The following is a 25,887-nucleotide window of genomic DNA, read 5'->3' on the forward strand; positions in this document are numbered from 1 at the left end:
CTTTGAAGAAAAATTTTGTCTTCTAGATTTTCCACATAAGGTCATGAAATGGTTATTATTTATAAAATGCATTTTATCTAGATGGTACTGTCTTATAAAATAAAAGGGTCTAAATAAATGGTGACAGGGAGCAGATGGTGACAAGCAGAATTTTTTAATATAAATAAAAAATTTTAGAGCCTGCATGAATTGAACACATTCATGAACTTGTTCCTGTCATGTTTTGTTTCTTTAGTGTTTATATTGCAAGCATTTTTTTGAAGGGTTCTGTCTTCTAAATTGAGAAATATTACAAGATTGTAATATTCCTTTCCCAGAGAAACACTTATTTCAAGGGGGAGAACCTAATCATGATGCTGGGTGTAGAAGCTCTAAATTTATAGCCTAGATATGGTATTGGGTGGAGGGGCCTCAGGCTAATCCTTTGGGATAATTTCTCAATGCTGTAATGCTAGACTGATTTATTTACCACTATACCAACATTGCCAAGGATCTGAAATGTCACTAGACAAATTACACAGTGATTTTTAAATTCCAGAAGAATGTTACTGGCTTCAGACAAATTTTGTAGTGATGAGTGAAGTTTCAGTGATACTTAAAATTTATTCCTATGGCTAAAGAAAAAATTAGGAAATTCTCTACAGTTCGAGGCATAATTATTACCAGTGCATGGCTCATTTTCAGATCCTTTTTGATCGGTTTCAAAACCATTTTGGAAAATAGGCAAGTTTGTTTTGGTTTCTGGAAAGACATTTTATTCTACGCTGTGATGATGGACTTAGGTACCTCTTTTCTAAAAGGCAACAATTCCAGGTAACGTTAGAGACAATTCACCATAATTTTCAATTTTTCCAAAGGTAAATAAGACACCCTGTTGTGGTCTGGCTCCATTAACATTGCAGCAGTATATTAAAGGATGTGTTTCCATCTAGATCCTTGTTCATTAAAAGGGAAATTGAAAAAGAGGCCCATGATAGTGGTCGCATGAACTGCTAACAAAAGAATGTGAGTATTTCCAAAAAAATCTGTTTTCCTTTTGTTGCTTTATGGGGAACAGAAGAGGAACTTAGACCTCAGTGCAGTGTAAAGAGCACTGGATATAAAGCCAAAAGACTTGAGCCTGGGGACACTTCCTTGCTGTGAGTACATGGGCAAGTCACTGAAGCCCTTTGAGTCTGTGGTGTTTTTTTTTTTTTTAAGATTCTATTTATTCATGAGGGACACACAGAAAAAGGCAGAGACATAGGCAGAGGGAGAAGCAGGCTCCCTGTGGGAAGCCTCATGCAGGACTAGATCCCAGGACCCCAGGATCACGACCTGAGCCAAATGCAGCTATTCAACCACTGAGCCACCCAGGTGCCCCTAGTCTGTGTTTTTTTTTTTTTTTTCATGTACCAAATGAGAATAAATAATATCTTCTCTACCTATGTCACAGTGTTGCTGGGAGTAAAATGGGGTACTAAACAAGTGAATGAGTTCGATACTGTCACTCTTGTATAAATATTGATGTATACTAGTTCCTTGTGCTTGGTTATAAGCCATAGAAATGAGTCTTGGCTAACTAAAGTTAGAAGGAATGCATTGGAAAGTTGTCAGAGGCTCACAGAATTACCAGGAGCCTAGACGACCATGCTGGGATGTGGCAGGAAATAAAGCATCCCTAGGGGCAAAGAGGCAGGACACTCTGGAAGTCCCAACAGGAACTGTGCTTGGGGATGGAGGGGAGAGCTTTAGTTGCTTCCAGGCCCTTTGACCCTATGCTCAGATTTAAATATTGAGGAAAGGGCATCCTGTTGGCTCAGCCTGTATCTTGGTCTGACCCCTTGGCTAGGAAAAGGCTTGGCCTGAGTTTTGTCCCAGAAGACTATGTCCAGTGGAGAAATCGTTTCTTAAAAAGAATCAGAGTACTGATTGAAAATGAATGCATATTGAATGAATCAATAGTAAAAAGTTGGCAGTCATTATTCCCTCGTTTGGGATATAAATTTTATCATTCAGATTCAATGACTCTGAGCCCCTGTTCTTTGCAGCTGAGGGGATGATCATTTTTTTTTCCCTTTCTGGGATTTTACCTGACAATTCCTAAGAACAGTAATGATGGCTCAGACCAAAGAATGAGTTCTGATTACCCTAGCTCAGTCAGAGCAGAGGAAATCTGAGATGTGACTTAGCCTACAGAGGAATCATCTTTGGGAGATGTTGATATTACTGCCCACCATAACTCTGTTGAAATCCAGGTGATCCAACTCACCTGAATCCAGCCTCCTTGTCCTCCATCTGACATTGGGACTTGTCTGGACACCCAGTGTAAATCAGGGGGCCTTTCCCTGAAGAAATGCACTTTCCATTATCCCTCACTGAAAGCTATTGCCAAGCTGATGGCCTGTCCATCGTTTTTTGTTTGCGTGTACAGGTCAAAGAGAGACTCTTTCTGTCCCCCAAATCTCTCAAGGTGTGGCTGTGGATCTGATGTCTGCATCTAGGGGATTTCTTGTCTGAGTCACATGTTGTGCCTGGATGACTCCTTTCTCCTGATCTGTAAGCACTTATCCTGGAGCTAAAGGAATCCCCCTCCCCTTCCTGTCCCAGGGCACTATTTCCTTTTTTTTTTTTTTAATTTGTTTTTATTGAAGTTCGATTTGCCAACATACAGTAAAACACCCAGTGCTCATGCCATCAAGTGCCCTACTCAGTGCCTGTCACTCAGTTACTCCAACCACCCCCCCTCCCCTTCTGCAACCCTTTGTTCATTTCCCAGAGTTAGGAGTCTCTTATGGTTTGTCACCCTTCTAATCCCCGCCCCCCCTCAGTTCCTTTCCTTTCCCTTATAATCCCTTTCACTATTTCTTATATTCCATGGTTGAGTGAAACCATATGATGATTGTCCTTCTCCAATTGACTTACTTCACTAAACATAACACCCTCCAGTTCCATCCATGTCGAAGCAAATGGTGGATGGAACCATCATCCTTTCTGATGGCTGAGTAATATCTCATATATATACCACATCTTCTTTATCCATTCATCTTTCAATGGACACCAAGGCTCCTTCCACAGTTTGGCTATTGTGACATTGCTGCTATAAACATTGAGGTGCAGGTATCCTGGCATTTCACTACATCTGTATCTTTGGGGTAAATGCCCAGTAGTGCAATTGATGGGTTGTAGAGTAGCTCTATTTTTAACTCTTTGGAGAACCTCCACACAGTTTTCCAGAGTGGCTGCACCAGTTCACATTCCCACCAACAATGCAAGAGGGTTCCCCTTTCGCCACATCCTCTCCAACATTTGTTGTTTCCTGTCTTGTTGATTTTCACCATTCTCACTGGTGTGAGGTTGTCTCTTGTTGTGGTTTTGATTTGTATTTCCCTGATGGCAAGTGATGCAGAGCATTTTCTCATGTGCTTGTTGGCTGTGTGTATGTCTTCTTTGGTGAAATATCTGTTCATGTCTTCTGCCCATTTCATGATTGGATTGTTTATTTCTTGGGTGTTGAGTTTCATAAGTTCTTTATAGATCTTGGATACTATCAGGGCACTATTTCCTATGTGCCACCTGTATGATCTTTCTTAAAGACTCAGAGAGAAGTACAAGAGGCTTGTGCTTCAACTGGTACTTTTAACTACTCCTTAAGATGGGAGATGGTTTGAATGAAAATCAAGTCAGAGAAAATTAGGGCAGTTAAAAGAAGGACCAAAACGCAACTAGGGAAGTGTGATGGGTGAGTTCACTGAGGCAAGAGCAATGTATCTTTTTGCTCTTCTTCTGTCTCAATCTGAGTACTTTCCTTTCTTTTCACTGGATTTACCTGCTTGGCTCAACTGGAGATGGAAAGTCTATTTTTCCAAGGGTCCCTGGAGGAACCCAGGTGAGTATACCCAGGTAAAAAAAGAAAAATGAAAGTGCCTAAGTTGGCAGTAAGAGGGACAGGTATGGGGAAAGACATGTGAATTTGAATTAAAAGACCAGTGGATATTAAGAAAAGCTCATGTGCAGGATGGCACCTGAGGCGCTGGCCAGCAGAAAATTCTAGTGAAGAAATATATTTATGTCCTTTTGCTTTTCCCATCCTAAGGGAAGCTATTGTGGCTTTTGAGTGGAGACAAAGTTAGTACATAGAAGATTTGATTTAGTTTCCTCTTTCTTGGCCTTTTACACTGATCTCAAATACCAAGTCCCTGGCAAAGAAGAAGGGAGTTCTGCATTAGATGAGCTCTGGGGCATTCAGGAAGAAAAGAAGCTGACCAAAGCTGCTTTATCCCACTGTGCATTAGGTTAAGCTGCCCCATGTCAGGACTTCTTGTAAAGGTCAAGTAGTTACCAATATGGGTGGCCAGCGAGCAGTGTACATTGGATTCTGGGCTTGTGTCCTTCCTCACAGGTTCTTTTAATCAGAAAACTCAATGGACAGAAACTTCAGTTTAGGACAATAGCAGGCCTTCCCATGATGCATAACTATCCAGACATATTTCCAAGGATGCCACAATTGGTTTGTTTGGGAGACTTCCTCCCCAGATGCCAATTGGATCAGTGTTTGCTGTGAAATCGAAGCATATGAGAATAATCACATCTGCTAGGAAGATGATATTTGAAATTCCTGCTTTCCCAAACATTTTACAATTTCAATCATGTTGTTGTTTTTGCCTGAAAACTCTATATCTTATGGCATCCCTATGTAGTTATAAACGCCTTCAGGCTATGTTCTGCAGCTCAGTGAACATGCTGTCCAACAAAAAGTTATGTTCATTTCTAATATATCAACTTTTTTGGCTGGTATTTACCAATATACTTTGGTTTATCAAACAGATTAACATCTAGTTTGTGCCTTTGCTTTATTCTCTGACATAGGTGCATTTTTTCTTTTAAATCAAGACATCTTGTTCAAATGTTTTTGCTCAACTTTGGATGATGCTCCAGAAAAGATATGAAAGAGGCTCTGTGAAATATTTCTGGTGTGATCTAATGAGTCAAATAAAGAGCAGCATACAGAAATACCTTGTTGTTTCTCAGCACATTGAAAATTCTCAGAGCATTAAAGGAAAAAGAATTTGAAGTGCTCCGTGCCTGTTTTCTGTTTGTGAGCAAAATTTTGGCAATAGCCACAACTGTTTACATGGGGGAACATGAGTCAGTTTAATTAAACATGATGTCAATGTGTTTTGGAGTAAAAATGTGCACTCTATATCATGAAATTATGCTCTGGCACTGGATTCAAATAATGTCGGAGTGGAGAGCACATCCAGCTTAATATTCTCATTTAAATAATGAGAGAATGGGGACCAAACTTGATGAAATGGTTTACCCAAGATCAAATGACTAGTAATTTACAGAGTTCAGGTGAATTTGATCTTACAGTCTCTCTCTCTCTCTCCTGTTCCTTCTATCTTCTATCACATCCAAAAGATGGTGATATGCTCTCTATGGCCCTTGTCCTCACATTTAAAAGATGATTTTGGATAAATATTTCCATTGAGGTGACCAAACTCTATCCAAATATCAAGTGAAAGACTAAAATTAAAATCAAGGCCAAATTATTACCAAATTATTAATAACCAAATTATTACCCAGTATATAGAACTTCTGTATTTCCTCCATTAGAAAAGAGAAAAAACTTCAGGTAAAGTAGAAAAAATTCGGGTTTCTCTGAAGTTTACATCCTGATTCAGGGATTGAATTTGGCCTAGCATAGAACCCATTTCTGGAACAAGGCAATGGACATTAAGAGAAGGGCATAATTGAAGATCAAGGAATGAGGATTCTCCCAAAGAGGAAGCTGAATCTCTTGGGTAAAAATACTTAAAACCATTTCTTTGAGTTGTGAGACACTGAGGGGTGGAGAGAGCATTTGGCATAAAAGCTCTGGTCACAACAAGCAAGATTACCTTTCTTCAGGTCACTAATATGTGTCGCACACCCCTGGGTTCAAACCTGGATGTGTCACACAACATGTGCTTAATCTTAGGTCTCAATTTCCTTCTCTAAAAAAATGGGTGAAACAATACTTGACCTCATGGCATTGTAGTAAACTCATGGCAAAAATCAGTTACAGTTTTATGCACTAACAAAGAACTATTGGAGAGAAAAATTAAGCAAACAATCCCTTTTACAAGAGCATCAGAAAGAATAAAATACTCAGGGATATATTTAACTGAGGTGGTGAAAGATCTATATATGAAAAACTAAAACATTGATGAAAGAAAGTGAAGAAGATACAAATAAATGGATACTTTGTGCTCATGAATTGGAAAAGTTCATATGGTAAAAATATCCACTACCTAAAGTGATCTATAGATTCAAGGCAGTACATATTAAAATTCCAATAACAGTTTTCATGGAAATAGCTAAAACAATGCTAAAATTTGTATGAAACCCCAAAAGATCTTGAATAGCCAAAGGAGTTTTGAAATAGAAGAATAAAGCTGAAGGCATAACACACCCTGATTTCAAACTATATTGCAAAGCTGTAGTAATCAAAACAGTATGATATTGGCATAAAAATAGTTACATGGCTCAATGGAACAGAATAGAACCCAGATATAAATCCCCACATATATGGTCAATTAATTGATGGTAAAGGAGCCAAGAATATACTAAGGAGAAAAGGGCCATCTTTTCAGTAAATAGAATTGAGAAAGCTGAAGAGCCACATGCAAAACACTGAAATTAGACTTTTATCTTGCATCATACACAAATTCAACTCAAAATGGATGAAAGCCTTCAATGTAAAACCTGAAACCATGAAACTCGAGAATAAAACAGAGATAAGCTCCCTGACATTGGTCTTGGCAATGATTTTTGGATTTGACACCAAAGGCAAAAGCAACAAAAGCAAAAATAAACATATGTGACTCCTTCAAACTAACAAGCCTTAGCACAGCAAAGGAAGCCATTAAGAAAATGAAAAGGCAACCTAGGGTAAGGGGGCAAATATTTGTAAGCCTCATATTCAATTAGGGGTTAATATCGAAAATACACAATAAATTCATATAACTCAATAGCACAAACAAAAAAACCAAAACCAATCCCCCACAAACCCAAATAATCTAACTTAAAAATAGGCAGAAGGACTGAGTAGACATTTTTCCAAAGAAGACATAGAAATGGCCAGCAGGTACATGGAATGGTGCTGAATATCACCAATCATCAGGGAAGTACAAATTAAAACCACAATGAGATGCTAACCTACTCCTATTACAATGTGTATAATCAAAAAGAAATAAATCTTGTTGAGGATGTGGGAAGAAGGGAACACTTGTGTACTGTTCATAGGACTGTAAATTGTATGGAGAAAACAGTATGGAGGCTCCTTAAAAAATTAAAAATAGAACTACTCTATGATCCAGTAATTCAACCTGTAGGTATAGATAAGGAGGAAACAAAATTACTATCTTGAAGCACTGTCTGTATTCTTGTACTTATTTCAGCAATATTCACAATAGCCAAGGTATGAAAACAAAGTGTCCATGAACAAATGAGTGGGTAAAGAAAGAATGTACATGTGTATACACATACACAGAATGGAATATTATTTGGCCTTTCAAAAGAAGGAGATCCTGCCCTCTGTGGCCACATGGATGAAGCTGGAGGATATGAAGTTAAATGAAATAACCCAGACAGAGAAAAACGTACTGCATAGTGTCACTTATTTGTGGAATCTCAAAAAAAAAAAAAATTTTACTTATAGTAACAGTAAAATGTGGTTGTCAAGAACTCTGGGGTAGGAGAATTAAGGGGAGTCTGGGGAAAGAGTACAAGCTTGCATTTATAAGATCTGAGGAGTTAATGTATAACATGGTGCCTGTAGTTGATAATACTGTTGTCCAATTGAAATATACTAAGAGAGTAGAGCTTTAGTGATATTTCTCTCTCTCTCTCTCACACACACAGTAAATATGTGAGATGAATGTGATAATTGATAGTTAATGGAATCCTTTCAGTGTATCCATATATCATCAGTGTATGATTTGAATAGAGTCGAAAAAAAGTGAAGAAATGGGATGTTATACAAATCAAGAAGTACATCCTGTTCCTTCACCTCATTGGCTGTGGGCTGGCCTTGTGACTCAGCTTTGACTTTGAATGTGGGGGGAGCCGTATGTGAGTTCTGGGATATAGGCTTCCAGAGACCATGTAGTTTCTGTCTTTGCCTTCTTGCAAAGGAAGCTGATTGAGCTTATTGAAGAAAGCAAAGCCTAACAAAGGAGAAATCATCTGCCCAGCCAACCGGCTGGCAAGGCGCCAGACATGTGAGTGAAGCCATCTCGGCTCTTCCAGTCCGGTTGACCACCCTCCACCCCCAGCTAAATTATGCCACATGTGAAAACCCAGGTGATGAATTCACACTTGCTACGTGGCCATGCTCACACTTAAGAGTGCATACACATGCTCTCTTGGCACATAGATGTTTGTGAGGTTGTACGCCCATCTCACCTAGAGTTTTTCTCGAAGCTATTTTGGCAGCCTACTGCACTCAGAGGCCCTAAACCTCTCCTTTACCACCTACATGACTAGGGACACCAAGTATGAGAGCTACTAGTGGGGGTGACATGGCACCTGAATTATGTGGGAGGGTTTCAGCTCCCTTATGACTTCAGCCAAAGCTGCTGTCCACCTATGGTTATACAGATGGTGTAATAATACGCTGAATTAAGAAAAAAATGATACACAAGATTGACGTTCCCTTTTGTAAGTCCCATTAAGACATCCTGCTTAGTGCCTTTGAAGGACAGCCCTATCACAAAATAAATTTTCAGTGAATGGAAATTAGTCTATTAATAATTATCAGCTAATAATAATTCACATAGTGTTTTATAGTTTATAGAGCAGGCACTACAACCTTATCTTAATTAAATGTCAAAATAACCCCCTGGGGAAATTATTTTTTTCCATTCTATAGAATATGAAATGATTTAACCTGAAGTTAGTATCTTATTTAAAGTCGTTGGAAACTGAAGTTAGAATCAGGGCTTGTAAATTGCTCTTTTGATCCATTTTAAATTTCTCTGCTCCTGCTTCTGTATGAGACCTGTAAATATATATCACAGCTATCACTAGTGATAGGGTACTAAAGCTTGGTTTTAAATGGCGACTTAATGATTCGATTTCAACTTTCTCTCTTGACTTGGCCTTGTGATGTTCTCTCAGTGTATTGTTAACTAGCATGATGTCTGATTCTCTGATGTCCTGAGATGATTAAGAGCTAGCACTAATGTACTTCTCATACTCTTACCCATTGCAGAATGATGTGGTATGTGTCGTCACAAAGACCTGGGCAGTATGAGCACTTTCTTGTGTAGCTGTCTTATGGTGGTGAAGCCTATATTGATGGGTGGTCCTCTAGAAAGCACAGAAGAGTCAGGGCAAGATATTCCCAGAGGCAGTGGCTTATAGTGGGCATCACTGAAATGTTTTCTTCAAAAAAAGATGTAAGCCATCAAGGAAGTATAAATTGGAGCCTCAAGGAGATACCACTTCACATCCTATAGGATGGCTATAATCGAAAGGACAGAGGATAAAAATGTTGGTGAGATGTGGAAAAATTAGCACCCTCATAACCCACTGGTGGTAATGTAAAATGGGGTAGCCACTTCAAAAAAAAAAAAACCTGGCAGTGGTTCAAAAATCTAAAAACAGTTACTCTATGACCCAACAATTTGTCTTTTAGAATTGAAATTGTGTGTTGATGCAAAATCTTGTACATGAATGTTCCTAGCCCTGTTTGTCATACTAGTGAAAAAAAGGGAAGCAGTCCAAATGTCCATCAACTGATGAATGGAGGAATAAAATGCGGTGGGCTGATACAATGGAATATTATTCAGGAGTGAACAAGAATGGAGTGCAGATACATGCTCCCACATGGTTGAACATTGAAGACATTAGGCGAAATGAAAGAAGACAGACGTAAAGGCCATTTATTGTATGATCCCATTTATACGAAATGTCCAGAATAGGTAAATTTACAGAGAGAGTTGGACTGTAGGGGGAACAGAGTGGGTGAGGAGGTGATGATGAAAGGCTGTCAGGTTTCTATTGGGGATGATAAAAAATGTTCTACAGTTGATAGTGGCAATGGAGGCACAAGTCTGTGAATATAGTCACAGTCCTTGAATTAGACGGGATAAATTGTATTGAATTATATTTCAATAGAGCTCTTAAGAAGAGAGACTATGGCTTTGGGTAGATATATTAGCAGGTCAAAAGCTGATCTAGTATGAATATTAAGATGTTCAAGGAAAATAATAGCTATAAAGGCTTGTCTCTGAGGTTCAAGCCTTAAACGTTGGGGTATCTGATGTGGGTTTCAAACCTTGAGCTCCTTTGCTGAGGGAGAAGCTCTGGGTTTTGAGTCTCGTCCTAACTGTGGGTGGCTGCACCAGGTAGGGAGTGGGGGAGGTTATAGTGAGATTGTGTGTAATTCTCTCTCTCCTCACTTTGCTGTGAGCCTTCTCACATTTGTCTGATGCATAGAAGTTACCTAGTCAGTTTTTGATGTTTTTCCCTAAGGAAATTGCTCCAGATATAGCTGTAGATTCAGTGTGTTTATAAGAGGAGGTGAGTCCAGGATCCTTCTGTGTCACCATCTTGACCAGGAGCCAGGCTTATTGGTCTTGACAGGAGGCTTCTCACCATGAGGGAGCAAACATTTGGGCTTCTGCACAGGCTGCACAGAGAGAAGGCAGGTCAGACAAAGCAGAGAGAGCTAATGTTGATTCAGATCAGCTACCATATTTGGTTCCACTACATTAGGCTCTCTCCTACTTTGTAATTCTCGAAGTCATGTGGTCAGATAGGTATTATTATTTCCAGTTGGGAGTGGAGTAATTCAAGGCTGGAAGAGAGTAAGTGGTTGATCACCTGGCCCACAAGAGGCACGGCCAGTGTGTAAAACCGGGTCTATTTCTGTGAAAGCCTGTGACTTTCTCCCTTGAATATCTATTAGCGTGATCCCAAATCCTTGATTCAGACAAATGCAGGAAATGGACAAGCTGGAGTTTGGCACTAGCAGGATGGAGAACAGACAAAGATGCTTTCCAGAAACATGCCAATGTACTGCTGCCCTGCATTAGACAGGTTCCAAGAATCACCTTTGATTTAGGGGAATGGGGTCGTGCCCCACTGCCTGGAGACAGGGACCCGGGGGGACCCTGCTGCCCAGCATCCCACCTTCGCTTGGTGACCACATCTGATTGTTCTCCTTTGCAGATGGTCGAAGCAGTAGCCCTTCCGGCTAATTGCCTCCTCGCTTCCGAGTGTCCCCTCAGCACCCAGGGACTGCTTTGTGAGACAGAGCTCCAGGCAGCTGCTGTGAGCTCGGAGGTCAGGCGAATGTAGGCTGTGGACGTGGGGACACCTGCCTCTTGCATGCAAAGATGAAACAAATGACAACATTTGTTGCCTCGGATCTGAGCAGCCCAGGCAGCATGTGTGAGGGCCTCACAAGCTCTGTTTTCTTCATGAGCACGGGTCCCTCTTTTCATATCTGGAGCAGGGAACAGATGTTTTATCAAAAGACACATTTAAAATAAAGATAATTATGCAGTAAGAGGCTTAATTACATCAGCTTTTTCAGGTCCACTTAATTGCTTGACAGACCGAGTGCCTCCCACTTATTTGCCGCAGAGGCGCTCGTGTTTTGCTGCTTTGTCAAATCCTCTGATGGCTCGAGGAAGATGTTATTGACTTAGCAATTCAGAAAATATCAATTCCTTACATACAGCTGGTAGAAGGAAATGTAAATATTTTTAACAAGCAATAAAGAAGCATCAGTTTCCTAGAGGTGGCTTAGGGTGTCCTATAAATGATTAGTTACCAGAATGACTCGGAGAGGTAAGCCTGAACTAGACATTTCATCTGTACCTGTCTCCTGGTCCTATTTGAAACCTGGCTGTCAAATTAACAGCCCAGAGAGAAGGTGATTTGCTAATTTAAGGAGGCCATTAGAATCAGGTGACAATGAAGTAATTGACCAAAAAACCAAAAAAACAAAAACAAAAAACAAAAAACAGTGTTACGGTGCTATTTCTGTCTCTCCCTAACTTCAAAGGTGTAGACTAGTTCTGTTTCAGATGGGCGGCCCGTTCCCTGAGCCTCCCTAGCCCATCAGCCGTTTTGAAGCAGGGTTTTCTGTTTCTAAGGCTTCATTCTCCCCTCGCCATTCGTTTCTTCTACCAAAGCTTGCTTCCTGACTCCTGCCCACCCAGTTTCGGTCTCTAGAAAACAAACATCCAACTCTGCTTCTCTTTAGGTCTTCCCTCCTGAGCGGGTCTGTAGCATTTATGCAAACTCCTCTATCATGGCTTGCAGGATACTGCCTCCTCCCATGTTTACCCCCCTGAATCCTCAGGCTGGATACTGGCACGAAACAGATGGCACATCCATACTGAGAAGCGGAAGGGAGCGGAATCGAGGGGCTCTTGACCACGGCAGGGGGAGTCTGCAGTGTGGGGGCAGTGTGCTGGGAATAGAGACAGGGGAGCTGTGGGCACCGCAGGGCTGAGAGGCAGGGACCATTGGCAGGGCCACATGGGGAGGGAGAGGACCCCTGACAGAAGCCGTGGACTTCGGAGAGAGCTAGCTAACCTGGGGCAGTCCAGCAGGGAGAGAGCGAGGGAGATAAACACTCCAACTTCGCTCTCTTTCCTCCTCTGATACCGGCCAGTGTTCCCAGTGGCCACATCAGCCCCGAGGCCGGTGGACCAGGGAGCCCGTGGAGGCAGCTCACAGAGGCCGGTTCTGGCACGGAGCAGGGTGGAAAGTGGATTTGGCAGGACGAGAGAAAGTATCGATGACGTCCAGATCTCTCTTAGGTTTTCTTCTTTGGATCACTTCTAGGCTCTTCTTCTGTCACCACGTCTGCTAAGTATGAGGTTCCTGAAGGCTCTGCTTGCCCCTCTCTTCTCCTTGTCCTAGACAATCTGATCTGGTTCTTGGCTTCGAATATTGTCACAGTGTTGATAATCTCCGAGTCCTATCTCCCCTTCTTTTCCCCCAAGCTCCATTTGCTGGATGTGTCTGGATCACGTGACTTGCCTGCCTCCTCTTCACGTTTTAACAAAGTCTAACGGAGCTCCTCTTTCTCCCAGTTAGCCTTCTCCTTGAACTCCATCCTGGGTTAATGTTCTCCTCCCAGACGCTAGCTAAAATCATCATACATGTCTTTATTTCATCACTCTTACCCAGGCATTTTGGCTACCTAATTCTATAAATTACATCTTATGCGTACTCTTCCATAAATATTTCCTTGCTGCCCCTCTTTCACTTTTACATGATGTCCTCCACATTGCTTCTCAGGTTATCTTTCTAAAGCAGTTTTCATTTTGTTAAACTCTTAAGTAAAAGCCTTTGGTGTCTTAACATGACCTGAAGAATAAGCTCAGTAGCTCAGGATGATTTTCATAGCTCATTCCATCATAATCGCAACCTCTATTTCTATCCTCACAGCTTAGTATATATCCTTTAAACTAATTCGCGTTTCATACCTTCCTTCCTTTTATTAGGCTACTCCCTCTGTCTTTGCTCTTCCAAGATCTGCAGATGTCAGTGTAAATGAGGGAAGTAGCCCATACAACACATAGGGAGTGAGGAAGATTGTGATTGGTATAAACATGCCAGTGTCAAGGACGTAGTTTGTTAATTCAGGTCTGGGGATTGTTGTCATGTGGGACTGTGGATCCTATGTCTTCAGATGTTTATTTTTTAAGACTACCTGAAAATTTGAATTTTTATATGAAGCTCCCATGGGTGTATCTGCAATCCACTAACAACCGTGTGAGTTGATCATGTGTCCAGGATCTACTTCTGTTAGAGCCTCTCTAACAGTTTTAGTGCAACAGAATCCTTGATAGGCCTATCAGGGATCCCTTGAAAAGAACAATTTGGATATTCCATGTGCTAACACAAGGTTCCAGATCCAGCTGCTCATTATACTGTGGAAGTCAATGGCCACACATCGCAGGAAATACACCTCACAGTAAGGGGGGAAAAAAGGGAACCATCTGATGATTTTCAAATGTTGGAAGCTGAGGACTGCTCATGCTCTTTTCTCTTGAGAGATTTGGGAGAGTGCATCAATTCTCCCAACACAGGATGGCAAAAACAGCTCGTTGTGGAGACCCAGGGTCTCATGATCAGGGAAGAATGCAATGGAATGCTGTTTTTCTGATGTGGCGTGGTGGGTGATTTGCAGCTTCTAACAGGATGACCTGGATGCAGGGCTGACCCCAGATTCCTGAACACAGGATACTCCTATTTGACAACATTATCAGCTGGGATGTTTCCAGTGCTGTGAATCAACTCTTGAAGGGGTAGGTTTTGCAAACTGTATGATGAGTTGTCCAGAGCATTAGACTTCCTCTCGTTCCTTGGAATTCACAGACTTCTACAAGGCTAGAGTTTGGCCCAAACTCACACGACAATACCTAATCCTCATAGTGGAGTGGGGATGTACAATATGCACATACAAAGAGCTGCTTGCTGGGTCTTTCACGGGTACTTGAAAACAGCATGGATCACCAAGCAGGGGCAAAAGTGTCAGTGCTGTGGTAAGGCCAGGTGCCTAGTGCTTGGATCAGCAGTCTGAGAGCCTTGCAGGGCACTGGAAAAATAACCACCCAGTGGTTATTTCCTGAGAAACATCCTCAGGAATGCACTGGTCCTCCTCAACCGGTACAGTTCATGACTTCTTCAGATACTATGCAATCTGCATGGAACAAAGTCCCTACTCATCCACCTGCAATACAACCAGTCTTGCAACTAACTCTTTTCTCATCTCAGGTAATTGGCTGTGGAAGTTCCAGAACACTCAGCAGGACTTACATGAAATATCCTAGTAATCCTAAGAACCATCTAAAATATAGTCTGCTTGTCACTGAGCCCTAGGAGAAATCATTTGAATATGATATGGCATCTGAGTTTGTTCTCTAGAAGTATCCATACATACCTAGGCTCCAGGGACTCATCCTATAGACCTAATACTCCCTTTCATGACTGTTATGAGAAGCCTGCTAAGTTCTCACACTCCAGATCTCAGCTCCAGGGCCCTGGAAATTACTTTCTGCTCCATCCCAGACAGAGCTATAAAGATATAGGCAACAATGCTTTGTATCATGATAAAAACACGTGATAATAAGTGATGGGCAACACTTCCTATTCCAGAGTTGGTCTGTTCTTACCCTATGGGGATAATTTTTCCATCCTTCACAGCCTGGTTCAAATGACCACTTGATTTTATGAAGTGTTTCCTGACACACAGCCAGAACTGATAGATCATTCTGAGCTTCTGTTGGCATCTACTGCAGGGGAGGGAAAGGTTGGGTCCCAAATTATACAAAGACTTCACAACATGATACATCTTGTGAGAATAAGAAATACTACCTTGTTTAATCCTCACAGCCACATTGTCAGTCTTTTTATCTCCATCTGTAAGTAAGAAAACTAAGGTTCAGAGATGTAATAGAACCTGTTGAGGATCACATAGGTATTGAGTAGCAGAACCAACATTAATACACAAGTCTATTTCAGATGAAAAGCCTGTGTTTCTCTCTACAACACATTGGTTTCCTACTAATTTCATTTCCTATATAGTATGGTTACTTTTTTACTTCAGAATTGCTAAGTCAGGTCCTTCAGGGGTCAGGGTGAGTAGTATAATTGTTTGGAGTGGCCAAAAGTAAATCAGCAAAGAATGCTAAGCTTGAAGCATTCAAATTAGAACTTGACAAAACAAGCAAACACAGCAGTACTGTAGGCCAAATTTGCCTTCAGGTAATGAGTTTGTAAATCCTAATTCCACACCTGCTTCCATGGCTAAAGTAAGATTGTTATGGCCAGACTTATGAAGTACTCATTTTAGCAAACTCTCAAAATCTTGTCCAGGCCTCCTCACAAAGTAGAAACATGGTAGATATCCACTCAGTTAAATGAAGAAATTAAAAACTGGCCTTTAATGTTCAAATTTGTGTTCATCTAATTGTGTTTCTATAGAAGTACATCCATACAAGGTAATTTAAAGCTATTAAAAGGTTTGGTTAAAATTAGTTCCCACTCCCTAACTCCCAACTGCCCATCTAGAATTTTGAAGTGAGCATTGAAAAACCAAAGCCAGAAATTATAGATTGGGTTGATTCCTTGTTTTTGGCCTCAAAAGTCACAAAGGGAATGTTTGGTTTCTCAGTGGCTTTGAATTTAGGGCCTGCTCAACAGAACACAGTGGTTTTACCACTGATGCATATTTTGTTTATTATCCACAAGCGTAAAGTCAAGGTGTTACACAGTGAAACCTTGTATGGAAGTGAGATGTGTGCCTCATGAGTAAGCCTATGGGAACAATGGTTCTGGTCAGTTCCTCATTCTGTAGGTTACCCATCCCCACCAGCCAAGACATCAATTCCTTTGGCCTTGAGGAACAACTTTGTTATGTGGTTTTCTGAAAATGAAAGGGAATTGCTCTGAGGAAGGCGAGATCCAAAAAGCTCTGTCACTTACTGCTGCTTTTCTGACAGGGAAGATTTATGGGTGATCTTATTTTATAAAAAATCATGAAGCCTCTGAACTAAAAATAAGTTCCTGGACTCAGACTATAGGATTATTTCATCATTCAGGAATTTGTTTGCCTTCATGTTCTGCTGCTTTAGACTGTGTATGAATTTATACACACTAATTTTCTCAGTATGAAGTCCAAGGTTGTCTTTAAATTAGAAGGCCCTACTTAATATGAAGTTACCAGATTTCTCTTAGAGGAGGAGAAGGATAATTGTCCTATAATGATTTTAACCTCATGCTCACGGGTAGAGTCATTTCAAGCAAATACTGATAAATGTTGGAACTCTTTCCAATAAACTTTGAGGTTTCAACATCATTTATTATTCTGTGGCTACATTAACTACTATTTTTAAGGGTAGCCACAAGGATTGACCATGCGTAATTGGAAATCTTAAAACTGTTTTCCCTATGTTTATTTAAATGTAATTAGCACATGTTTTGAATTAAGCTTTCTATTAGTTTGCCCAGATTTCTTCAAAGAAACTTATTCTTAGACATATATAGTATACTAATCTATAAGACAATCTCAGTGGGTAACATTTACTGCTTAGCTTTACATCCCAACTTTTTAGCTTGCATCTTGGGACTTTCTGAGTCAATAAAAAACACTCCATTTCTCCAGTCTCCATTTTTTCCAGCAGTATTTGAGATGTTCTGACTTTTCTCTTGATCCTTCAATTTCGATTCCTCAACTTTCATGCCATATCCTGACTCTAAAACATACCTCTCTGTACCTTATTCTCTCAATGTACTTGCATTATCTTTTTTGGTGGTTAAATTAATGTTATGTTTGGGTTATTATAATCATGTAAGTTATATTATATTGTATTATATCCATGTAAGTTACTTACTTATAAGTAGGTAAATATGTAAATATGACTATATATATATATATATATATATATATATACAATGATTTTTATATTTAACATTTTTGAAATTCTTTTTATCTTTCGTGAACTAATCATTTGAAAGTTTTAAGCTAGACATGTACTCTGCAGCCCATTCTTTGCATACTTACCTTTGGCCACTCCACACTATTATATTACCCACCTAATCCTTAAGGAAATTGTTTTTTTTTTGTAGTCCTGTAATCCATACTTGTACTTTTTAAAAGAACTCTAAAACTCCTTTCAACTTACTCTCACATATGAAGTTGTCTCTCAGTTCCTTTTTTTCTCCTAGAAATTCTTTCCTGAAACCAGCTGTTAGTTTTCTCTGATGTCTATTGGTTATTCTCTAGACTCTTTCATTGCACAACTGTTGTCCTGGAACTTTTGCTCTAGGAAGTGATAACTTACAAAACTGCCCAGTATCCTTTACCCTTTCCTGAATCCACTCCTCTTGCAATGTATCTTTGCAGCTTCTCCCATCCAGAAGCTATATTTACGTCCTTTCCCTTTAATCTTGGCAGTATTTTGACTTGCTTTGACCAGAAGAATGCAGTGGAAGTGACAGTGTGCTTCTTCCTCTAGGCACACTTTATCTCTTGCTGTTGAGCCCTGCCACCCACATGACAACCCCAGCCTAGCTGGAGAATGTGCAGCCCTGTGGACAAAGATGGCCCACCTTGCTGAGGCTATTCTAGACTGTGAAGTCTATAGATGACCCAGAAATTGACTACAGCTACAGGGAACCATCCAGGACCGGAATAACATAGCTAAGCCTAGTCCACCTTGCCAACCTGCAGAATCTTGAGCTAAATAAATAGTGGCCATGTCAAGCAACTGGTTTTGGAGTTGTTCTGTAAATTCAGATAGAGCTGTGTCAGGAGAAGGTGTCAGGTAAATTTATGGGAGGAAGAAAGACAGCATCTTAGTATATGGTTATGGTATTGGTGCAAACTAGGCCCTAGGAGCTAAAGACTCTGAAGTATGAGCAGTAGCTTTGGTTCAAAAATATGTTGAAAGTTTTTTTCTAAATGAGGTATAATTCAGATACCATAAAATTTACCCTTTTGAGGTATACAATCCCGTGGATTTTAGTGTAGTCATAGGGTTCTTCAACCACTAACACTAATTCCACAGCATTTTAATCACCCTTGAAAAAACCCCATATCCATTTGCAGTCACCTCTCTTATCCCTCTCTCCCCTCAACCTCTAGGAACCACTCATATGCTACTGCTATCTATGAATTTGAGTATTCTGAACATTTCATATGAAGGGGCCATATAATATGTGGCCTCCTGTGTTTGGCTTATTTTCTTTGGCACATAGTTTTAGCTCTTACATTTAGGTCTTTGATCTGTTTTGAGTTAACATTTGTGTATGGTGTGAGGTAGGGGGTCTGATTTGATTCTTTCTCAAGTAGATATCCAAAGGAGAGTACTTGTCTGGCTGGATATATTCAGTGGGGAGGTGAAATTCTTCCCTATGTAATTCTTTTTTTTTTTTTTTAATTTTTTTTTTTATTATTTATTTATGTAGTCATACAGAGAGAGAGAGAGAGAGAGAGAGAGAGGCAGAGACACAGGCAGAGGGAGAAGCAGGCTCCATGCACTGGGAGCCTGACGTGGGATTCGATCCCGGTCTCCAGGATCGTGCCCTGGGCCAAAGGCAGGCGCCAAACCGCTGCGCCACCCAGGGATCCCCTTCCCTATGTAATTCTAGTACAAGAGGCAAAGGTAGCAGCCCAAGCTCAGAAGTGCTTTCTAATAAGAAAATGGGGAGTCTGTATGACGAGACAGACCTGGCAAAAGGACAAGTGAAGCTAAGTAATTAGATACAATGGTTACATCTAAAATAATACCTGATGATTGGGTTCCCATCATTTCAAATTCCTAACCTTTGTACATAAGCAACAGTATCTCAAATGTACTCTGAGAAATGAGACATTAAATTGATAGACATTACCACAGAGATGGTAAATGAATAGTGCCAAATAAATATTTTGTTGGGAGATAGTACCGAATTGATTTTAAGTTCACAGTTGATATGTTTGAGATAGTAGGGATCAACTGATAACATGTGGTGATGGTGAACCAAGACTTACCTGACTACTCTCCTTCTCTCAGATGCCATTGAATTTTTGCTCTCTGGCCTTCAGTAACTCTTACGATGGGTTGCATGACTCTACTTTTGCCTGCAGTAACTGTTCAAGAAGCTAGAGATCATCTTGTTTTCTCAATTTGATGCTTATGGAACAAGGACTATAATTATCTTGTGTATCACATTAAATGTTCAGGATCTTAGGAAAGGCTTTGTGATCCTTCACTTTATAATAAGAAATATATGTCTGACCTTCATCCCCATTTTTGGCATAGAGCTCATAAAACTCTTGGAATTTCCTAACTGATGAGAGCAATAAAGTTGTCTTTTGTTATATTAATGAGATGACTTTGGAAAGCACAGAAGTCTAGGGGCTGGATGCCAGTGGAGCCAACCACATGATTATAAGATTGGAACTTCAAGTCGTATCCCCTGACCTCTGGGGAGGGAAGAGGGGCTAGAGGTTGAGTCATTTGGCAGTGGGCAATGATTTAATCAATCCTGCCTATGTAATGAAGCCTCCATAAAACACCAAAAGGATGGAGTTGGGGGTGCTTCTACATTGGTGAACATGTGGATATTTGGGGAGAGTATCATGCTCACAGAGGGCATGAAAGCTTTGTGTCCTTGTCACCTACCTTACTGTATGCATCTGTTCCATCTGACTGTTCCTGAGTTATACTCTTTAATAGCCTTTGCAATAAATTGGTAAATTAGTGAGTAAATGAATTTCCTGAGTTCTTTCAGCTGCTCTAGTAAATTAATTGAACCCAAAAAGAAGTCATAGGAACCTGTGATTGATAGCTGGTCAGGCAGAAGTATGGGTAATGACCTACACTTGCTACTGGCATCTAAAGTGGAGGGTGATCTTGAGAGACCTACGGAATCTGATGCTGTCTTCTGGTAGATAGTGTCAGAACCGAGTTGAACTGCCAGACGCCCGGCTGGTACTCTCTGTATATTAGAATATATTAGAATTGGATTCAGAATCTATGAGATGAAGTCAGAGAATAGGCACTGAACTTAATGCCACTTTTGATGTATATAAGAAACGGTATCCAATACAAAGAAAAATATCCCAGGATGAAGCTGCTAAAGGAACCACTTTCCTGAGGCATCGAGATCTTCTATACCTGAAAGATGAAAGTATCCTGAATCAGGATGAAATTCAAACTTTAAGAATTTCAGACACAGTACCATTAATTCAAGTAGGTCAGGAAAACCTGGTTTTTAACCTTCATACCTTTAGACTTCAACCTGCCAAAAATTTTTACTCACAAGGACAAAGGATTTGGACTTTAGTGTATTTGTGGTATAATGCTTTTGAATTGTAATAGCGGGAGAGTATTTATTTTAAAATCTGCATCATCGGGATCCCTGGGTGGCTCAGCAGTTTGGCGCCTGCCTTCAGCCCAGGGCGTGACCCTGGAGTCCTGGGATCGAGTCCCACATCAGGTTCCCTGCATGGAGCCTGCCTCTCCCTCTCTCTCTCTCTCTCCCCTCCCCATGTGTCTTTCACGAATAAATAAATCTTTAAAAAAAAATCTGCATCATCTCCACATTGTTGACATTTTATTATTGGAGTATCTTTATGCATTTTTTATTGGAGATTTTCCTGTTAGGGCTTAATGTTATTACTAACTCTCTCATACATTATGTCAGAGAGTGTGTTTGGACATTATTTTGGGTGAGAAATTGAATGGTGAATAGGTTTTCAGCTTTGGATACAGAGGGCTTTGAAGATGATTTAATCACCACATTAATGAAACTCATTTTAAAACTTTCTTGTGGGGGAATCACTATTGCTCCCCAGTGGTCCCAGGAGGGGACCTAAATGTGAATGATATTGGGGGAATGACCTCATGAAGTTCATTCTGGTGTTTTGATGGACACCTTTTTTCATCCCAGTGTGATTGTACCCCACCCCTCTCTTCTACCTTCAAATGACCATATACTTCATAGTTAAGCACAATGTACTAAGGAAGAATCCCAATTATAAGGAATTTTATGGGGAAATCATTCTTTTCTATTCCAGATGTGCCTGTCCACATGGGGGGATATCACCTGTACTGTAAATCCTACCTTCTTTCACTCCTTTTGCTCACTCCACAGAGGAGGACCCAGGTTTCCTACTGTATGGTGCTTGATTTCTCAAAAGGAACATCCAGAAAGTAAGTATTCCAAGAACATCAGGCAGAAGCTGCAAGGTTTATGATAAAATAGCCTCAGAGGTCCCAGTATGTCATGTCTGTTATATTATATTCATTAAGTCACTAAAGCCATCCTAGGTTCCAGGGGGAGGGAAATTAAATTGCATCTTTAATGTGAGGAGCAGCGTGCTTCTCTAGGCAAGGAAGGATTGATGGCAACTGTCTCTGGAGACTTTCTAGCATACGTGTTACACCTTTTCCCACTGTTTTACTTCCAACCTGTCTGTGCTTTGTGATTAAAATGTTTCTTATAAACTACATAAAGTGGGGTCTTGATTTTTTTTTTTACCTAAACTGATCATTTCTGCCCTTTAAGACGTATGTTTAGTTCATTTACATTTAATATAATTATTGGTATACTTGGATTTAAATTTCTCATGTGAATGTTTGTTTTCTCTTTATTCAATTTGTTCTTTTTTTCTGTTCTTCCTCCATTCCTCTCTTCTCCTGAGTGAATTGCATTTATCTTATTCTATTTTGCAGTATGTGTTGTCTGTATGATCTCTTATGTTAAATTTGCTTTTAGTAATTGCTTTAGAGTGTATAATATGAATTATTAATTTGTCATCTACTTCAATGAACAGCATAAGAACCTTAGGGATGCCCGGGTGGCTCAGTGGTTGAGCATCTGCCTTTGGTTCAAGGCGTGATCTCAAAGTCCCGGAATCAAGTTCCATATCAGGCTCCCTGCATAGAGCCTGCTTCTCCTGTCTCTACCTCTCTCTGCGTCTCTCATGAATAAGTAAATAAAATATTTTTTAAAAAAAGAACCTTAAAATAAAGTAATTCCCTTGATCCTATGCCACACTGTATTCTTCTCATTTCATGTACCATAATTGTTGTTAGTGTTTTTGCTAATAAATGGAAAAAAATTTTTAATCATGTATTTATATTTGTGTATATGTACATGATATTAATATATAATATCATCTCATATAAAGAAATCAGGGGTGCCTAGGTGGCTCACTCAGTTAAGCGTCTGCCTTCGATTTGGGTCATGATCTCAGGATCCTGAAATTGAGCCCTGCGTCAGGTCCTCTGCTCAATGGGGAGCCTGCTTCTCCCTCTGCCTTTGCCACTCCCCTGCTTGTGCTCATTCTCTCTCTCTGGTAAATAAATAAATAAAATCTTTAAAAATAATCTTGTGTGTGTATAGTACATAGTATATAAAATAAATATATATGTGTGTGTGTATACACACATATATCTATGATAGGTAGCTAGATGGATAGATAAATAGATACCATCTCAAGGAGTATCTCTTCCTCATCTACTTCTCTGCCTCTGTTCTTTAGGTTCACTACTCTTGAGCACTTGATGAAGACACATGGAAAACACATCACAAGTCATTAGAGACCTGCTTTGTGGCTTTTTGAGGCTCCTTTGGCTTGTAATCTGTCTTGCTTCTCACATCAGGCTATTAAAAAGTCTTTAGAATTTTGGCTACTAAGTGTCTTAAGTGAATTCCTCTTTCCACTGTGGTTCTGCCAGATATAAGAGCAATGCTAAATCTTTTTTTCTCCTACAAAGGCTCCTACTTTGGGTTTGAGTCCATTTGGGTTTCTTTGTGTACTCTTCTTTGGGTTTTTTTTTTTTTTTTTAAACTCCGATTCTGGAGCTTTTTCAACTTTTTGTTGCTTTTAGCGGGGGAGCTGCTTCTCTTTCTCTTTCTTTCTTTCTTTCTTTCTTTCTTTCTTTCTTTCTTTCTTCTTTCTTTCTTTCTTTCTTTCTTTCTTTCTTTCTCTTCCTTTCCTATTTATTTGAGAGAGAGAGAGAGAGAGAGAGAGAGACCTAGTATGAGTGGGAGGAGGGGTAGAAGGAGAGGAGAGAGAGAAAATCTCAAGCGACTCCTCATTGAGTGTTGAGCCTAACATGGTGCTCAATCCCATAAACTATGAGATCAAGACCTGAGCTGAAACCAAGAGTTGGATACTTATCTGATGGAGCCACTATGTGACCCTCTTATTTCTTTCTATATGTGAATTAGAGTAGCATTTTTCCAAATTCTTTAGATTTAAGAGACTTCACACTTAGAATTCCTTCATCCTCAAAGGCTTTTGCCCTCCAAGTTGTCCTACTCCTATTTATCCTTCAGGTTTCAACTTAAAAATCATTTGCTCATGAGAGACTTCCTCTCATCATCTTTTTATTTATCTTCTAATTGCAAATCATTTTCTCTGTGAGACTCAATAGTTGTCAGTGCTAAGATTAATACTCTGTAATTAATGTGCCTATTACAACTCACAGAAAATAGGGCTGGAGTGAAGGAGAAGGTTTTTCAGGACAGTAGTTGTCTGTTTCATATGCCTTGGATTTCTTTTGTTATTTTCTATCAGTGACCCCTATTTCTTTGGAGAAATGATTTTCTCAGGTTGTGGGACCTCTGAGGCTGTTACTCTATAGATTCTGAGCTATACCTCTCTCCTATTCTTGGTGGGCAAGTGATTTAGGCTGAGCCAACCACAGTATCCTACTCCTAGTACAATATCGATATCATTCAGTACTCCTCAGTTACAAGCGATAGTATCACAACTTAAAGACACTTAACCAGTACAGATAATTCATTTGTTTATGCAACCAAGAAATTTAAAGAGCTTGTTTCAAAAACTGAATTACAAGCATTTTTTTTACCATGCTTCATTTCATTTACTAATGAAAGGAAGAATGTTAACTTTCAGTTCTTGCATTATTTTAGACATTATATTATCTCACAGGTTCCTTATGGGCATGATAAGTCAATGTATCTGCTTTCATTACTAATTCTCTGACAATTGGTCAATATCAATATCCTACAGTTAAACTGTTACATACCTTCATTTTGGAGATAATATCTTTTATACTAAGTGAGAAATACCAGAACCACTGCAGCTCATTAATAAAAACCAGATTATTATGAATAAAGCCTATTGGTGGCAATACCAACTTCTTCCATTTGTTTCAAATAATGTAGTTTTATGGATACTGCGTCAACTTAGTGTAGCCTGTAGTAGGACCTGTTTATCTGCCTTTATCTTTTTTTTACTTCTCCCTCTTAATCTCTTTTTTTCTCCCTTATTCCATTCCTTCCTTTGCCTTCTTCTTATCCCCATCTTTACTCATTTCTATGCCTCTTTATTACACACACATCATTTCACATTTCTTTGAATGTATATAAAGGAAACAGTAAACCTAGATAACATGACAATTTACTAGGACAGGATAGGCCAGTGAAGAATCCCTGAAATGTTATAGCCTCTTGTGGGAGTGGGCCAGTTTCTATTAAGGTCATTTAGTGGAAGAGAATTCCCACGGATGAGGATCTGGCTAAGCCTGATAGGCTCTGGGGCAGGGTTACTACCTCTCCAGGGCTTTCCAGTTGGTGGGTTGTGATGATAAAACCAGCTCTGAGTACAGGAGATTTTCATTTGATGAGTGGTCTGAACATCCACTTAGTGGTTATAAAATATTTGCTGCTGAAAGCCACAGAGCATTGATAAACAGATCCTGGACAGTTGAGTTATTGCAATCTACTTAACATGAGGAGAACAAATTATGAGTCAAATGTTCCTGTTTAATAACCTGACTCAGGGCAGAGGGCTGCTTGAGGCTGGCATTAACCCTGCATACACTGTGCCTGGCCAAGATCCAGGAATGGGCCATGCAGGCACCAAAGCCATTCAGGTGGGTTTGCTATTAGAACTAAGGCACACAGAGAGGAAATTTTCAAAGGCCCATCTGGTAAAGGAAATAAACAATTTGTAAAACTGCTGTATGGTATTGAATATACTGCCTAGGCTCCCTCTGCGGTTTACATTTCATCTTCCTTAGATTACGGGTGTGTTTACCCTTATTAATCTTGTCTTCAGCACAATACTGTGTTCCTTTATGTCCTTAGGGGAAAGGAAGGGGTATTTGTCTGTTCTCTATTACTCGTTTGAACCTAGGTCAACCATCTCAGCCCAAGTACTATAAATACTCTTGTTGAAATCTGACTCCTTTTCTGTACTTCCAAGATTATGCTTTTCTTTAACATGTGCAGAAAGGGATGACCTTCCTCTCACTCGAGGGTACCAGATGAGGAATGCACCTTATGTGAAGGGATTTTTAAAAGTAAATGAATTGAAAATGGTGGTTGTTTCTTAATGGTCAGCCACTCGTGCATTTGGGGGTA

At 39.9% G+C, this 25,887-nt stretch overlaps 1 long non-coding RNA gene across 4 annotated transcripts in view; it reads left to right on the top strand.

Annotated features, from left to right (window-relative positions):
• Positions 1–25,887, top strand: part of LOC121494892 — a 207,981-nt gene that overhangs the window by 17,467 nt on the left and 164,627 nt on the right. For all 4 annotated transcript variants that reach the window (XR_005988921.1, XR_005988923.1, XR_005988922.1 and 1 more), the window contains exon 2: positions 21,563–21,698. This is a non-coding gene — a long non-coding RNA (uncharacterized LOC121494892). The remainder of the gene's footprint in view (positions 1–21,562; positions 21,699–25,887) is intronic.

This window comes from Vulpes lagopus, chromosome 7, assembly GCF_018345385.1.
Source record: "Vulpes lagopus strain Blue_001 chromosome 7, ASM1834538v1, whole genome shotgun sequence".
Taxonomy (NCBI): domain Eukaryota; kingdom Metazoa; phylum Chordata; class Mammalia; order Carnivora; family Canidae; genus Vulpes; species Vulpes lagopus.